Below are 16,584 nucleotides of genomic sequence, written 5' to 3'. Positions count from 1 at the left end.
GAAGAAGAAGAAGAAGAAGAAGAAGAAGAAGAAGAAGAAGAAGAAGATCTTTGCTCCTTATTTAGTTTTGATTGATATCAAGTACATTTCAACCAAAAAGCTCTTTGATTTCAAGGTTTAAATAATTATTTTTTTAAGTTTTTATTATTTTATTTTATTTTAATCACAGGTCATTCAGTTGCATCCCAGCCGTAGCCCCCTTCCTCTTTCCCTCCCAACTCCACCCTCCCTCTCTCATCTCCTTCCCACCTTCTTCCAAGTCCACTGATAAGGGAAGTCCTCCTCCCCTTCCATCTGACCCTAGCCTATCAGGTATCTTCAGGACTGGCTGCAATGTCCTTATTTGTGGCCTAGCAAGGCTGCTCCTCTCTTTGGGGGGGGGGAAGGGGGAGATCAATGAGCCAGTCACTGAGTTCATGTCAGAAATAATCCTTGTCCCCCATACTAGGGAACCCACTTGGATACTGAGCTACCAGGGGTTTTAGGTTATATCCATGCATGGTCCTTTGTTGGAGAAAGAGTCTCATAGAAGACCCCTGTGCCCTGATATATTTGGTCCTTGTGAAGCTCCTGTCCCCTCTAGGTTATACTAACTTCCCCTTGCCCTCTGCGGTAGGCTCCTGTCCTGTTGCTTGTTTTCTCCTACTTCCACTGTCTATCCCCTTTGTCTTTCTAAGTGAGGATTGATCATCTTACCCCTGGTCCTCTTTCTTGTTTATCTTCTTTAGGTGTACAGATTTCAGTATGTTTATCCTATCTTATAGGTCTAGTACCCACTTATAAGTGAGTATATGCCATGTGTGTCTTTCCACTCCTGTGATACCTCACTCAGTATGTTTTCTAGATACCACCATTTGCTTCCAAAATTCATGATTTCGTGTTTTTAATTGCTGAGTAGTATTCCATTGTGTAAAAATACCACAATTTCTGTATCCATTCCTCTGTTGATGGACATCTGGGTTGTTTCCAGGTTCTGGCTATTACGAATAAAGCTGCTACAAACATGGTTGAGCAAATGTCCTTGTTGTGTACTTGAGCATCTTTTGGATATATGCCTAGGAGTGGTATAGCTGGATCTTGAGGAAGCGCTATTCCTAATTGTCTGAGAAAGCGCCAGATTGATTTCCAAAGTGGTTGTACCAGTTTACATTCCCACCAGCAGTGGAGGAGGGTTCCCCTTTCTCCACAACCTCTCCAGCATGTGTTGTCACTTGAGTTTTTGATCTTAGCCATTCTGATGGGTGTAAGTGAAATCTCAGGGTCATTTTGATTTGCATCTCTCTGATGGCTAAGGATGTTGAGCATCTCTTTAGGTGTTTCTCTGCCATTTTAGACATCTTAGAAGAGTGACATGGAAATGTCTCTAACTGAATTCTCAGGTTCAGGTATAAAATTGTCAAGGAGGGTTAGCAATCTCTTCTTTCCTGTAGCTATTCTATGTTCCTATTGAGTGCACCCACTCAGGCTAACAAGAGACAGGATAGGCATTGTTTCCCTTACACTGTGTCACATGTGGACTTCAGCACTTGTAGGCAAAGATGTAGACTGAAGGTATTTCTCACATCTTACGTTCAAACCATGAGTCATAGGCAAAGCTTGGAACTTTCTTTACTTTGCCTCCATGCTAGTCTAGCAGACTGCAAATTATAGGCACAAATGTGTGGACGAGTGAAATGAAACTCAGAAGGGTTAAGTGACCGATCGAGGTTTACACAGCTACCGAGTATCTAAGAGCCTGTATGCCTGTCCGTGTGATTTTCATGTTTGTGACTCTCTGTACATACAATGCTGCTCTGCTTCTACAAGTGACACAGGTGCCCTCTCCTCTCCTCTCCTCAGGCGAGTAGACACGTTTTAGACCACAACTCCGAAATTCAATTAAAAAAAAAATTCTAGGATCTGTAGCTTCTCCACTATATTAACCTAAAGTGGTTCCTTCACATTACAGAATATTCTTTCCATGAGAATTTCTGTAAAGATGAGTTTTACAAAATGCATATCAACTCACAACACTAAGAAGTATATGAGTTAGGCCTAGTAGTGCATGTCTGAAATCCCAGTTACAATGGTAATTACTGAGGTAATGGGATTTCAAGTTCAAGGCCAGCCTACACTAAAGAATGAGTTCAGGGCTAGCCTGAGGAATTTAGTGAAACTCTGCCTCAAAAGAGAAAGTAAAAGAAGGGTAGGGGATTTTGCTAAGTTGGTGAAGGTATAAGCTCTAGATGAGAGAGAGAGAGAGGAGAGAGAGATAGTCTAGTGTTCCTGGACAGATTAAATGTGTTTTCAGTGTTGGGTCAGCCTTGGCTAATTGGTGAGGCGGGTGCATCAGACTGTGTCTCACACATTTACAGTTAGTAAAGAGCTGCTCTGAAGGAAAACCAGTGAGTGTTGTGAATGCTATCATTCTCAAGGCCAGTGTCCAGGCTGATTCAATAACAAAATCAATAACTTAAGAAGACCAGAGTTCAGTCACAGTGAAATTCCTAGCATGCTTATGTAAATGATAACACAATAATGAAATCAATAAAGTAGACTCAAATATCTTTACCACAATTCCATATTTTTAATAATTTCAGAGAAATTGAACAGGAAAAATGATAAGATTTGATTCAGGACCAAGTCCTGGGGCATTAGCAGAAACCAATACTCATTAACCCTCAATGTTGCCCAGAGGTTCATACTAACTGAGCTTAGCATCTCCCCTTGGTGGGCTAAGAGGAGACTGTTATAGCTATCAGCCAACCCTGTGTGACTTAATGTGTGTGAACTACCCTATGCACTTTAATTCTCTCTTTTAAGAATAAATAGTTTGCAGATTTGTCAGCAAAACTTGGGTCCCCAGCCACAGATAAACTCATTTTATATGCTCTAATCTCATTGATTTATTAATGCAGAAACCCAAATCCCTGAAAAGCCAACACATAATTGATTTTCTTTGCTCTCAAGTAATTAGAAAATAGTAAACTCCAAATTATTATTAAATCCCAAGTACATCATAATGTACAATATAAGCCATCCCCAAGCTTGTACTAAAAAAGCATGGAATTTGGGGGAGTGCTGATGCATAATTGAGATGTTAAGAGTAGAGGAGTTTACATAGAAAATCAAAGAAATCATCATAATTAAAATGTAGAATTATTTTTGAGAACCACGGAGTGAAGCTGACATTTACACAGAGGTAAGAAACAAAATGTGCCCATGGCTTTTAAGACTAATGCTTCTTACACATGGGTGGCAATGGCCACCAAGCAGACCTCTACCATAAGAGTCACGGAGGGTTCTCGCTATCACCCCAAGGACTTCACCGTTCTGAGAACTTTTGCGGCCCGATGCAAAACCGCATTAGGGGTGGGTGAATATTTTTGAATGAGTTACAAAATGTTCTTGGTCTGTATGTCAAATCAAAATGGGCCCCCAATTCATTCCTACAACTTCTGTGAATACATATTGTGTTTAAAAAGCTGAGATTTGTGAGACCTGTCTTTCATTGCGTTCCTCATCCTTTTGTGTTGGTATTAAAACAAAGTATTATTATAAAAAAATCACCCTGAACAGTCTGTCCTTTTTATTCATTAGTGATTAAGTCACAGGTGGCTCCATGGGGTAATTTAAGGAAACACAGTGAGCTGTCACCCTGTGACTGAGTTTACATAACAGCTGAATTCACGGGGGCATTTCTTCACTGTTATATTGTGTTTGAGTGTGTGCCTGGGGCCATAGAGGAGGAATGTGGTTTCTCCAAACTCAGTGTCCATGATAATGGTGAGTGTACATAGTGCCACATTTTTACTGGCAATATACATTTTAAAAGTTAACCAAACAATATAATAAGTATGCTCGAGCCTGTGCTGATTCACAGATTTAGGATTAATCTAAATGAGAAGTTCTTATATATTTAATATTGTTAAGTTGCTGTGTTATTAAATTTGGTCTTTCATGTACAACATGTATTTTGGTTCCTGTCCCTCTAACCTTCTTTCATTTCCCTCCTGTCTCTAGCTGATCCTCCTCCTCTCCCTAAATCTCTTTACTCATAGTTTTGGTCTTAAGTGTTCCACGGAGTTTAACTAGGGCCTTTCTATATGATCTTGAGTTTGGTACTAACTGTGGAGTCTGCTGAGCTCCACTCTGGGCATACAACGGGACATCATGCCAGACTCTTCCAGCGGATCAACAGTGATATGGTAGAGATCTGTGAGCCCCTGCCCTCTCCTAAAGATAACTGTTAGGAAGACCCAGTTTCTGGGGACCTGTACTCACATGCCCAGCTCCTGGGAGTTTGCAGTTGCTAAGTCCTTTTCCTGTCTTTCCTCTCATGCCTCAGCCCCTCTCACCATACTCTGTGACTCTTGGATTTATTTATTTTTCACTTTCTCTTCCGAAGTATTCCCTGAGTCTTAAGGGGGAAATGAAATGTTTTACTAGGGCCGTTTCGTCATCTGTCTTTTACTACCAACATCATGTGTACAGCTGCATTTCTTTTCATTATCTTCATTCAATGCAAGAAGTTTTTCTTTGTTTGTGGATGTGAGTGGCCTCTGTGTGGTCCAAGAAAGATCCTGAATACTAGATGAGTCCTTAAAACCAATTAAAGAATAAATTGGACTGGGAAGGGGCATGGGAGGAGAAAAGGGAGGGAGGGCAGGATTGGGAGGGGTGAGGGAGGGGGCTACAGCTGGGATACAAAGTGAATAAACTGTAATAAATAAAAAAATTAAAAAAATAATAGTACACCACTATGGAGCAGAGTGTACAAAGGCCCTGGGAATTTTATGAGGTTACTTTCTGGAACTAAAGTAATGGCTATGATTTTTTTTTTTTTTCCTGTTTGGTAATTCAGTCTACTCTGGCAGAGTAACACAAATTATTGGAAATTGACTAAGCTTAACTATGAGAGTATGCATTAGATTGTATTTTCATTTTTGGTCCATGTTAGACAGTGAGGTTCAGTAGGAAAACTCAGTTAATGGATAATGCCAGTTAAAGCTCATCAGTATGCTTATGAAATACAGTGCTGTTCCGTTAATATTTTTAACAGGTACTTGAGCAACTTTGTCATCACCTCAACATTTGATGGGTGAGCTGTGGATACCTTTAGCCACACAAAAGTACTGATACTCCTTTGAATGAGATTAAGACACACTCAGCTGGAATGCTGAGGTTTTCCCTGTTAGAAGTCGCAGCAACTGTCTACCATTTGTCTAATTACCTGTTTAGCATCTGATTCTGTGCACAAAACTCAAAAGTACTTTGAATTAAGCACCCCAGCACTGACAGTGCCCAACACACACCTAGGATCTGCACTTTAAAACAGTGGTTGGGATCCAGTAAATATGTATACACATACACATGCATTGCAGCTACTATAAATACATAGTATGTGTACATAAAAATGACTGTGCATATGTGCCTATATAAACTCACAGTAACATAAGTGGCATCTTAAAACCCAGTACTTGTTACATGATACACACACACACACACACCTATATATATGCATATATATACATATATATACACCTATATATATATATATATATACACACACACACACACACAAATTTATATTTCTCTTTCTGCTGTCAAGGCCTGTGATTCTCTGCATACACAATGTTGTTATCATTTTACAAATGAGATAATTGCATGCTAATAATGTTAAATCATTTGTACTACTTTTAAGCCAATATTAAAACACAAACTTTCTCGTCTCCAGGATCTGTGGTCTAAGCATTAACATAAAGTAGTTAATCACATCATATTACCTAATAATATAATATGACATAATAATGGCATATACTTAGGCACCAGAATTTTTTTTAAAGACTTGGTTTTCTGAATGAGATTTAAGCATCCTCTCTAGGCTCTTCCTTGCTGTTTAGCTTCTTTAGGAGTATAGATTTTAGTATGGCTATCCTATATTATACGGCTAATATCAACTTCCCCTTTTAGTGGACTAAGGGAAAGGGATGGGGGAAGAGGGAGGGAGGATGGGACTGGAAGGAGTTGAGGGAGGGGGCTTCAATCAGGATTTACAATGAATAAATTATAAAAAATAAAGAAAAATATTTAGTTTATTTTTATTTACTTGTATGCGTATGTGTCTGTACTCATGTGCATACGTGTGTAGAGGCTGAACATGTCTCTGTATGCATGTGCGTATGTACAGAGGCTAGAAAAGGGTGAATGATCCCTTGCTTGACATGGGTCCTGGAAACTAAATTTGGGTCCTCTGCAAGAGCAGCAAAACATTCTTTACTGCTGAGCTATCTCTTCAGCCCCTAGGCATTTGGTTCTAAAGTACTCTTAGTGCTTATCTTAAACACCATGTAGTAGATTATAGCAACTGTTGGCTTATGTAAAGGGTTAGAATTTGTCTTTGAAAGGGGAATCCTTTGTCATGCTAATGTAGTGGCTGACTGAATGTGTTTGTCTATTGGGGGAAGACATGGATGACCTGTGGCATTTCAGAATGCCTGCCCAATCAGACTTTAGGTGGACCTTCTCTACTTTATCACATACATGAAAAAAAGTGAAGCATGGGAAACAGGAATAGGGTGGTAGAAACAGCGCAAGTGCCTAACTGTGGTTTCAGCGGTCCACCATGTTTGGTGGCAGCGTTCCATGCCTCTCAGCCCTGCTTGTGTTTACACATTGCCCTGTCAGTCTCTGTTAGTATGTAGTCCTGAACAAGCCATACCTCTCTCTGTTCAAGTTGAATATGTAGGTTCAGGGTCCAGTTACACTCCCTCTCCAGAAATTTCTAAAGCCCAAAGCAGGTGAATAGGGATGAGAGACAGCAAATAGTTCACACAGAGCTGAGACCACTGACTACAAAGGTGTGAGATCAAAGAATGGGTCCTCTAAGGGGAGTTTACCAGAATCAAATTCACCCATGATGTGATCCTTTACAGTCAATGCACATTAATGAGCTATCCTGGGCTCCTGAGGAGTGTATGGATCCCTTTGGTGAGTTAATCTTGGTGGCCTTTTCTGTTATGGATTTTTTTAAAGAATCATTAACTGCTGCTCATTAACAGACTACAAGGCAATTAGTTCATTATGACCACTGGCCAGAGCATGGGAATGCATGCTTCCTTTATCTTGCACAGCTGTTATGAGCATACCATGAAGGCAGAAACACACTCTCCTCAGCACTCTGAACAAAACATAAGTCAAACATTTGCTCATACTTCATAACTCAATATTACGTGATAGAAGGGATGGAAATTCAATTGCTCACTATGTAGAATGCCCATTAACCATTTTAATGTGATGTCACAAAGGTTCTTTCAGACTGAACAAGCATTACCATGCTTTCATTATTTATCTGTTTTTGTGGTTCTCGGGATAGAATCGTAGGGCCTTCCACACACTAGGCAAGTGCTCCATACTGAGAAATATACACAGCTGTCTTTTCACTTTTTATTTTGTAACAGGATCTCACTAAGTTGCCCAGGCAGCTGATAAATTTACAATTTTCCTTCTCAGCCGGCAGAGTAGAAGAGACTACAGGTATCATCCACCAGGACCAACCACTGTTATTATTTTGAAAAGCCAAAAATTGGTCTCTCATGCATCTATACTCATCACTAAGCAATGCATTGGAACTAGGTCCCGGTACTCAACAGAGTGCATTATTACTTAGAAGGGACAGTCCACATACTTCCAGAAGTCCTTTAAATTGCTGAGATTTAGCTGAACAGCTTCAAGTGCATAGTCTGAAATCACTGTGATTCTTCACATCCTCTCATAGGGATGTGAGTCTAATTGATTTGTGAGTAAAAGTTTCCTTGTTCTTTGAACTCATCAGTAAAGGTTCCTTCCTGGACTTTCACGGTTAGACAAAGATATCAGAAGTCGTCGCTTTTGTTTCTGAGTAAGAAATAAATCAGCTTTAATGAAGACCTGTGCTTCAGAGAACTAGAAAAATTTAATTTTGTTCAGGCAGGAGATGCTACTGGGAGACATTAACTCAGTGTGTAAGGGGTGATTCTTGGAAAGCGTCATCAAGGCAGTCCCCACACTATGATGATGACTGACTCAGGTAGCACAGCACTACAGTTTAAGGAGCATCTTTGGCTAAGCTGCAGGATTTCATTGTTTGTTTGTTTTGAAAAGGTATGATTGACGAGTCTATAGAGACCTGCACTTTCCATAAACTTCCAAATCAAATTTTATAAGCCAAAGGGAAGACAGAGTGCCAGATAACCTAAAAACGACACATTACATCTCACAGATAATTGAGAACAGGCCTGGCATCCTTCATTTTTCTTTATTAGACAGGGATGTTATATAGCTCAGGCTGGCCTCAACTTGACATGGATCTCAGGATGACCTTGAACTTCTGACCCTCCTACTTCTGTGTCTCAAATGCTTGTAATCTCAGCATTTAAGAGCTAGATAGATGCAACAAGGGCACTTGCTCAACCTGTTTGTAGCAGCTTTATTTGTAATAGCCAGAATCTGGAAACAACCCAGATGTCCCTCATCTGAGGAATGGATACAGAAATTGTGGTATATTTACACAATGGAATACTAATCAGCAATTAAAAACAAGGAAATCATGAAGTTTGCAGGCAACTGGTGGGAACTAGAAAAGATTATCCTGAGTAAGGTATCCCAGAAATAGAAAGACACACATGGTATATACTCACTATATGTGGATATTAGATGTATAATATAAGATAAACATACTAAAAATCTGTACACGTAAAGAAACTAACAAAGAAGGAGGACCCTGGGTAAGATGATCAATCCTCACTCAGAAAGACAAACAGGACAGACATCAGAAGAGAGAGAAAACAGGGAACAGGACAGGAGCTTATCACAGAGTACTGTTGACAGACTCTATCCAGCAAGGTATCAAAGCAGATGCTGAGACTCGTAGCCAAACTTTGGGGAAGGGGGAGATTGGAAGACCTTGAGGGGACAGGAGTGCCACAAGGAGAGCAACAGATCCAAAAAAAATCTAGGCACAGGGGTCTTTTCTGAGACTGATACTCCAACCAAGGACCATGCTTGGAGATAACCTAGAACCCCTACATAGAGGTAGTCCAAGGCAGGTCAGTGTCCAAGTGAGTTCCTTAGTAATGGGAACATGGACTATCTAACATGAACTGAGTGGCTGGCCCTTTGATCACCTCCCCCTGAGGGGGAAACAGCCTTACCAGGCCACAGAGCAAGACAGTGCAGCCAGTCCTGAGGAGACCTGATAGGTCAGATGGAAGGGGAGGAGGACTTCCCCTATCAGTGGACTTGGGGAAGAACATGGGAAGAGATGAGGGAGGAAAGGTGGGATTGGGAGGGAATGAGTGAGGGGGCTACAGCTGGGATTCAAAGTGAATAAACTGCAATTCACAACAAATAAGTAAATTATTTAAAAAAAAAGAACTAGATAGAAGTAAGGAGTATTAGAAGTTCAAGGTCATCCTGAGTTCCCTATGATGTGTGTGCCATTACATTTGGTTTGTGTGAAGGGAGGGCCTTTTGCATCCTAGATAAGCACTCTGGCAGCTGATATACACCCTCAGCTCTAGTAGCCTTCTTTTCTATGCCTTTCTTTCGTTCCTATAAGGAATATGATTTTTTCCATAGAGGGCCTTGGGAAGGAAGAGCTCTGCTCACTAACCCATCACAGGTATTGGAACAGTATTTGTGAAATGAACACAAGGGAAAACAAGTCACGGGAATGCCCAACTTTCAGTGATGTGTGGGGATAGCGCTTACTGGCTTCTTTTCAGGATCCTGTTTGTCCTCTTTTCCTTCTCCTCTCCTTGACTGTTTTGTTCTCTGAACCATGTGAAAAGGTAACACAACATGAGACCTTAATAAAACTACCAAATGCTTCCAGGAAAAAGGAAATGAATGGCTGCCACTCTTCACCTTCCCCAAGTCTGTATTGTATGGCAGAGATTTTGGAACATCATTACCCCTCTCTGTGCTGAAACTGTTGTACTTGTTTTTTTTTTATTTATTTTTATATTAATAATAGTTTATTCACTTTGTATGCCATCTGTAGTCCCCTCACTCATTCCCTCCCAACCCCACCCTCCCTCCCTTATCTCCTCCCATGCCCCTCTCCAAGTCCAATGATAGGGAAGGTCTTCCTCCCCTTCCCTTCCATCTGACTCTAGCTTATCAGGTCTCATCAGGGACTGGCTGCAATGTCCTCCTCTGTGGCCTGGCAAGGCTGCTTCCCCCTCAGGGGGAGGTGGTCAAAGAGCCAGCCACTGAGTTCATGTCAGAGACAGTCCCTCTTCCCATTACTAGGGAATTCCCTTCGATACTGAGCTGCCATGGGCTACATCTGAGCAGGGGTTCTAGGTTATCTCCATGAATGGTCCTTGGTTGGAGTATCAGTCTCAGAAAAGACCCCTGGGCCCAGATTTTATGGTTCTGTTGCTCTCCTTGTGGAGCTCCTGTCTTCTTACTTTCTCCTTCTTTCATAAGAGTCCCTGCACTCTGCCCAAAGTTTGGTTATGAGTCTCAGCATCTGCTTTGATACACTTCCGTGTAGAGTCTTTCAGAGGCCCTCTGTGGTAGGCTCTTGTCCTGTTTCCCATTTTCTCCTTCTTCCAATGTCCATCCTATTTGCCTTTGTGAGTGAGGATTGATCATCTTACCCAGGGTCCTCCTTCTTGTTTGGTTTCTTTAGGTGTGTAGATTTGTTGTGCTTTTCTTTTAAGGAAGATAGAAAGCCCATTTTCTTCTTTCAGTTTCCCTGTCTTGCCTTGTCCTCAAGAAGAGCACTCTGTCCTTGCCAGATCAATCTGAGAACTTGGCAAGTTGGAATCTAGAAAACAGGTGGGAAGCCTCACAAAGGCTGTGAGAAAGAAAACTGTCTAGGAGAAAAGCAATGTGTGCTACATGCTGGGAGAATGCGGTGAAGGTTTGGCATCTGAAGAACCCTCACCAGGCACAGGAGCACAAAAAGAGAAGGTGCAGGAGAGACAGTGCTGAGACGTCCTGGTGCTGCAATGAGCCACATCTCCTTCTTTCTTCAGGAGATCCCATTCAGTACTGAAGTCTGTTTTTTTTTTTTGTTTGTTTTGTTTTTCTTTTGCATTTTTTTTTAAATTTTATTTTTTTTTCTTATCAGTTACATTTTATTAACTCTATATAGTTACATTTTATTAACTCTATATCCCAGCCGTGTCCCGATCCCTCATTCCCTCCCAATCCCTCCCTCTCTCCCTCATCTCCACTGTGCCCCTTTCCAAGTCCACTGATAGGGGGGAACCTCCTCCCCATTCATCTGATCCTGTTTTATCAGGTCTCTTCAGGACTGGCTGCAAAGCTCTCCTCTGTGGCCTAACAGGACTGCTCCTCCTTCGAGTCTGCCACTCATCTATTCAGTATGTTGCTCTGTAAAGCTTGGCATACATGCAGCTGTACAGGACTTTACTGATACCTTTAACGATCTAATTACTTCAGAACACCTGTTTATAAAAACTGAAAGTGCTAGCCAAAGTGGTGAACAACTGACAATGAGACAGCAAGGTGCTCAGACAGATGAAATAGGCAAAATTATGTAAACGGACAGAAATTATGCCACATGAACCTTTTTCTTATTTAACTTTGATAAAGCCCCTTGTTCATAGCTGCAAATATCCTGTAAATCTTGCAATTTTGTGTGACCTGAATGGATTCAGGTTATCAAAAATGTATCCCTATGATTGAGAATGGGAAATGTAGCTCAGTTTGTAATGTGCTTGCTCAGCATACAAAAGGTCCCTAGATTGGAGTCCCAGTACCACCTGACAGGGTGTGGTAGGACATAACTGCCATTTTAGCACTGGAGGAGTGGAGGCAGAAGAACCATGAATACTTAGAGGATTTGAGGACAGCCTGGGTTGTGTAAGAACCAAAAAAAAAAAGAAGAAGAAGAAGGGAGAGAGAGACAAAGAGAAACTGAAAAAGACTGACAGAGATCTAAACAGAGTGAAAGAGAGAGAGAGTGAGAAGCAAGGGAGGAAGAAGGATGAAGGAAGGGAGGATGGACAGACACAGCTCCAGTTTTAACGTCATAACTGACACTGGAAACTTTTCTTTCCCTTTCTGGAGAAGTAAGCTATTTTGCTCATGAAACAAACTGAAATTAATACATCTTTAATTAATCTTAACTAATTAAAATGTTTTATGTTCAGAGGAGAAATTTAATTTCTCTAGCTAGAGAGCCAAAGGAATTCCTTAAAGATTCATCACTGTACAAACTGAAGCCACAAGGAGATGTTATTATTAGTAACTTGGCAGATGCAGAGCATTGGAGGCTGAACTGTGCGCTCTCTCTCTCTCTCTCTCTCTCTCTCTCTCTCTCTCTCTCCTTCTCCTTTTGTCCCTGAGAAAAAGCAGTCCCTCTCGAGTGCAGTTAGCTGTGCTTAAACTTCACACAATCATTAGCTAAGGGCTGTTCTTCTCTTCCTGTCTTAAGGGTTAGCACCATTTGTAACTAGCCCTCTAATTCTGCTAACAGCTTTATTGGACATGGATATACCAGTCATTGGCTGAGCCAGTTTGTTTCCATTTTGTCATTCGTTTTAGGCCTCAAAACCTCATTTGTGACCTAAATAAAACATGCTTATAGCTTACTAAATTTCCTCCTCATCTATACTTTGTCTCTATGATCCCAGACTCTCAGCTATTCAGAATTAGAATTTATTTAATACTTACAGTTTGCTTTTTGACTAATGGTAAATAACACAAAGATAAGGCATAAATTAAGGCATTGCATATTTGTATAACATTTTAATATGTAAAGCTTATTAAAAACAGTAAATATATAATATGGCATTTTTGGTTTGGATCAAACCATTTCATGGTCAAACATTGTCAACTGTACGTAACAACTGACAAATCAATTTGTCCATTCAATACCTATTTTCATAAAAATAAGGTTTTTACTCATATCTTCCTCATAATTCAAAAGTAAAAAGAATTTAGGGCTTTGGTTGTATCAACATAACTTACAATTTTTTATGACTGGCCAAATGGTATCTTGTGCAGCTTAGAGCCAGCATTTAGGAGTGAAAAGGTGGGAAGGGCACAGAGGCAAGGCAGAGAAGGTGAGCTGCTGCAGATGAGGCATTCGGCTGTGTAGACAAGTGGCATAGTAACAACAAGTTGATAATGTCTGACCCACGAATGACAACAGATATTTGCCCATGGAGTGTTTCTACTTTACAGCCAGTAATAACATGTTACAGAGTTTTAACTCATAATATGCTAAGCCCTTATTTTTTGGAAGGCTTCTATTTTAGTTACTCTTCCGTTGCCATATTAAAATGCCATGACTAAAAACAACTTGTAGAAAAAAGTTTATTTTGGCTTTCACTTCAAGTGGGATAAAAATCCAACTTGTAGGTGAGGTATGACAGTAGGAAGCTGAGAAACTGCATCTCTACTATACAGGAAGCAGAGAAATAGCAAGCAAGAAGTTCAGCTCTCCCAATGGCATTTTCCTTCACCTAAGGCTCCGCCTCCTGAAGGTTCCATAACTTCCCCAACCAGGTCCATCAGTCAGGCTCCAAGTGTTCAAAGCAGAAAAAGCATCTTAGCACTACCACGGCTGACCGGGAGACGATCGGTCTGGTAAGGATTTCCCGACTTTGCCATCACATTGTGATGCTCTTTGGTCACAATCTTGTCTTCGTATTTTTACATGTACATCAGAATAGAAGGCTCATGTTGAGAGTTTTCTAATGTCCCATTGTTTATGAGCCAACTGATTAGCTGTGAGGTAAAAATTCTCTTGAATTACACAGATAAAGTAAGAGTTTGGCTGGCACACACCATTCTAGGTCATACACCGCCGAAAGCAGGCTGGAAAGGCTAAAAAAATTCAAATACAGTTTTCTTCATTCCTCTAACAGCTCTGGCATATTAGTGGTCCTGATTCATGATTGGTCTAATGCTCATTACTGGCCCAAAAGACCTGGTTACTGTCAGCCGGATACACCTATCCTTGTTTGTGTAGAGCTGCCTAAAACATTACACCTGATAGGTTAAATAAACAGCCTATACCTAGAGAGGGCAGAATGGGGTAGGTGTGGTTAAGGTTCCAGGGCTTGGGAGAATCTCACAAGAATCACAGGAAAGAGATGGATGGGAAGAGAGGAAGAAGGAGGACACCACCATGGGTTAATTTGGAGAAGAAATCACGTGGGTCCAGGAGGAAGGACTGCAATAATGGTGTGAAAAGGCCCAGATGAAGAATAAATGCAAGTATTTATAAGATTGTGGATGGAAGATAGGATGGTTAAGAAGGATGTCATTGGATGTGGGCTGGGAAATGGATGGTGAGGTGATTTAGACAGTGTAGGTGGGAATAACTGCTTGGCCCAAGGTAAATAAGGCAATAAATAACAGGTGTCTATGTCTTGTTATTTGTGATAGCTGGTTAGATAATACCACTGTTATAGGGCAAATAATAATAAATATTATATAGCCCAACATCTTTTTTTTTTAAAACTGCAACAGACAGATCTTTTCATGTCATTACATAGTACCTTCTAGAGACAGCTATGGCTTCTTTCTTGTCATTTCAGTGTAATCTTCAGAGGTGCCTTTAGAAGCCACCATATGGCTTTACTATCCAGTGTGCTGAATCTGACGGGCGACTTGTAGCAAGCAACCCTTGCAGATTCTCTGCCACTTGTGTTTCTTCTGTATGATCCAACTATGCTCAAATAGTGCATCTATGTTATGACTCAGACTTTGCTTCTAGTTCAGTCCCCCATGAATTTTTTTTCTAGCTTTTCAGTGCCTTAAGCCTCCCTTCTCTTTTATTAATCCTCTCTTAAACTTCTGACAATCATTTATGCACTTAGACACCCAGAAATTGACTGGCCCCAGACTTTCTGTTGATCTGCTCAAATGAATGTTAGGAAATCTACTGAATCCTTTTTACTAGACCTTGAGGGCTCTTGTAATAGTTACACACATCTTCCTATTTAATTTTCCCTGGAGCTACTTCTGAACACTAACCTCAGCTGGGGTGCAGATCAGTGGTAGAATGTTTGCTGGCGTATGCAAAAGTTTGGGCTTAATAAACACATACATGTCTCTGTTAGGTGTTCTATTCAGCACAGTCTCTGAATTCTTTGCTTTATTAAAGTCATCGGTTAAGTCAAAGTTGTTTAAGACTATTGAACATAAAATGACACTGACAGGTGTATTATTTCATAGAAATAAGCAAATTAGTTTTGTCTAGTGAGAATAAGTATTTAAATTATATGTGAATACTATATAAATGTTTTACATTAACAGAAGTTTATATGATACTGACAGTACTTTATATGATAAATGTAATCTTTTTAAAATAGTCTTTTAAAAAACACACATTTTATATTACACATTTATAAATATTGAAGCTAGATTAGGGAAAGGAAGAATGAAAAGAAAAATGTATCTAAATATAAATGTTAATTTTTTGTTCTAAATCATCCTTTTCTTTTTCAAGATAATGCAATTTTACCTTTTCACTGAAAACATTTGCATATTTGGTGAAGACTTGATGTAGTGATGGGGAGGGGAAAGAATTGTCAATGTTTTTCTTACCCACCAGGAACAACCATTGTTGTTCACATAGACTGGACACTTTGATAGGATGACAGGTGATAACCTCCACATGTGCCCACATTACATGATGTTTAAATCAGTTCAAACATGCCTTTCACTGTACTTATTTCTTTATAGGAAAAAAAAAAACCCAACTTTCTCTGAAGGTTACCAGTTTCTTTTCTGTTTCTGTGATAAAGGCAACCAAAGGAAAACAAGGGTTTATTTGAGCTTATGGTGTCAGAGGAATGAAGCCCATCATGGCAGGAAGGCATAGCCTTAGTGAACAAAAGCATGATACCAGGAACAAGAAGATGTCTCATCACATTCTCATCCACACACAGAAAGCTGAGAGAATTCAGAGCGGGAAGTAGAATGAGACTAAAACCTCTGAGAGTCAACCCCACTGACATACTTCCTCCAGCAAGGCTCCCCCTCCTGAAGTCTCCATAACTCTCCAAACACTGCCACCAACCAAAGTCATACCCAGATCCTCATCCTAGCCAGCTATAATTAAGCATACACTGATCAGCTTGCCCCAGCTCTTTCCTTCCTCCTACTCTTGTTGATCTCCATAAATTACCATTTCACTCTAAATTTCCATGCAATAAACTTTGAAATGTTTTGTTCTGAGATTTTTATTTTTATTTTATGTTTTTGAGTGTTTGAATGTATGTGTACCATATTTGTGTAGTGCCTGCGGTGGCCAGAAGATGGCATCAGCGCCCCTGGGACTAGGGTTACAGATGGTTCTGAGGGCTGAGAATAGAAACCAGGTTCACTGGAAGAAGAGGCAGTGGTCTTAACTTCTGAACCATCTCTCTAGGCCCAGCAATCAACTTTTTAAATTCCACATGTGCGTTTGCAAGATACTTGCCATTTTGTACCTGGCTATTTCATTTTACATAAGGAACTCCAATTCCATCCATATTGCTACAAATGCCCAGCTTTTATTCTTTTTTTTTTTTTTTTTTTTTTTTGCCAAACAGTATTCTCTTGTGCACATAGCATCCATTCCTTATGCAG

General features: G+C 40.3%; 1 protein-coding gene across 1 annotated transcript in view; it reads right to left on the bottom strand.

The window, feature by feature from the left end:
- Positions 1-16,584, bottom strand: part of Chst9 (carbohydrate sulfotransferase 9) — a 274,476-nt gene that overhangs the window by 190,332 nt on the left and 67,560 nt on the right. The gene's annotated exons all lie outside the window — the stretch shown is intronic.

The sequence above is a fragment of the Psammomys obesus genome, unplaced genomic scaffold, assembly GCF_907164565.1.
Source record: "Psammomys obesus unplaced genomic scaffold, mPsaObe1.curated_primary_1811, whole genome shotgun sequence".
Taxonomy (NCBI): Eukaryota; Metazoa; Chordata; class Mammalia; order Rodentia; family Muridae; genus Psammomys; species Psammomys obesus.
Note: the sequence above shows the minus strand (reverse complement) of the source record. Positions and strands in the feature narration are given on the sequence as shown.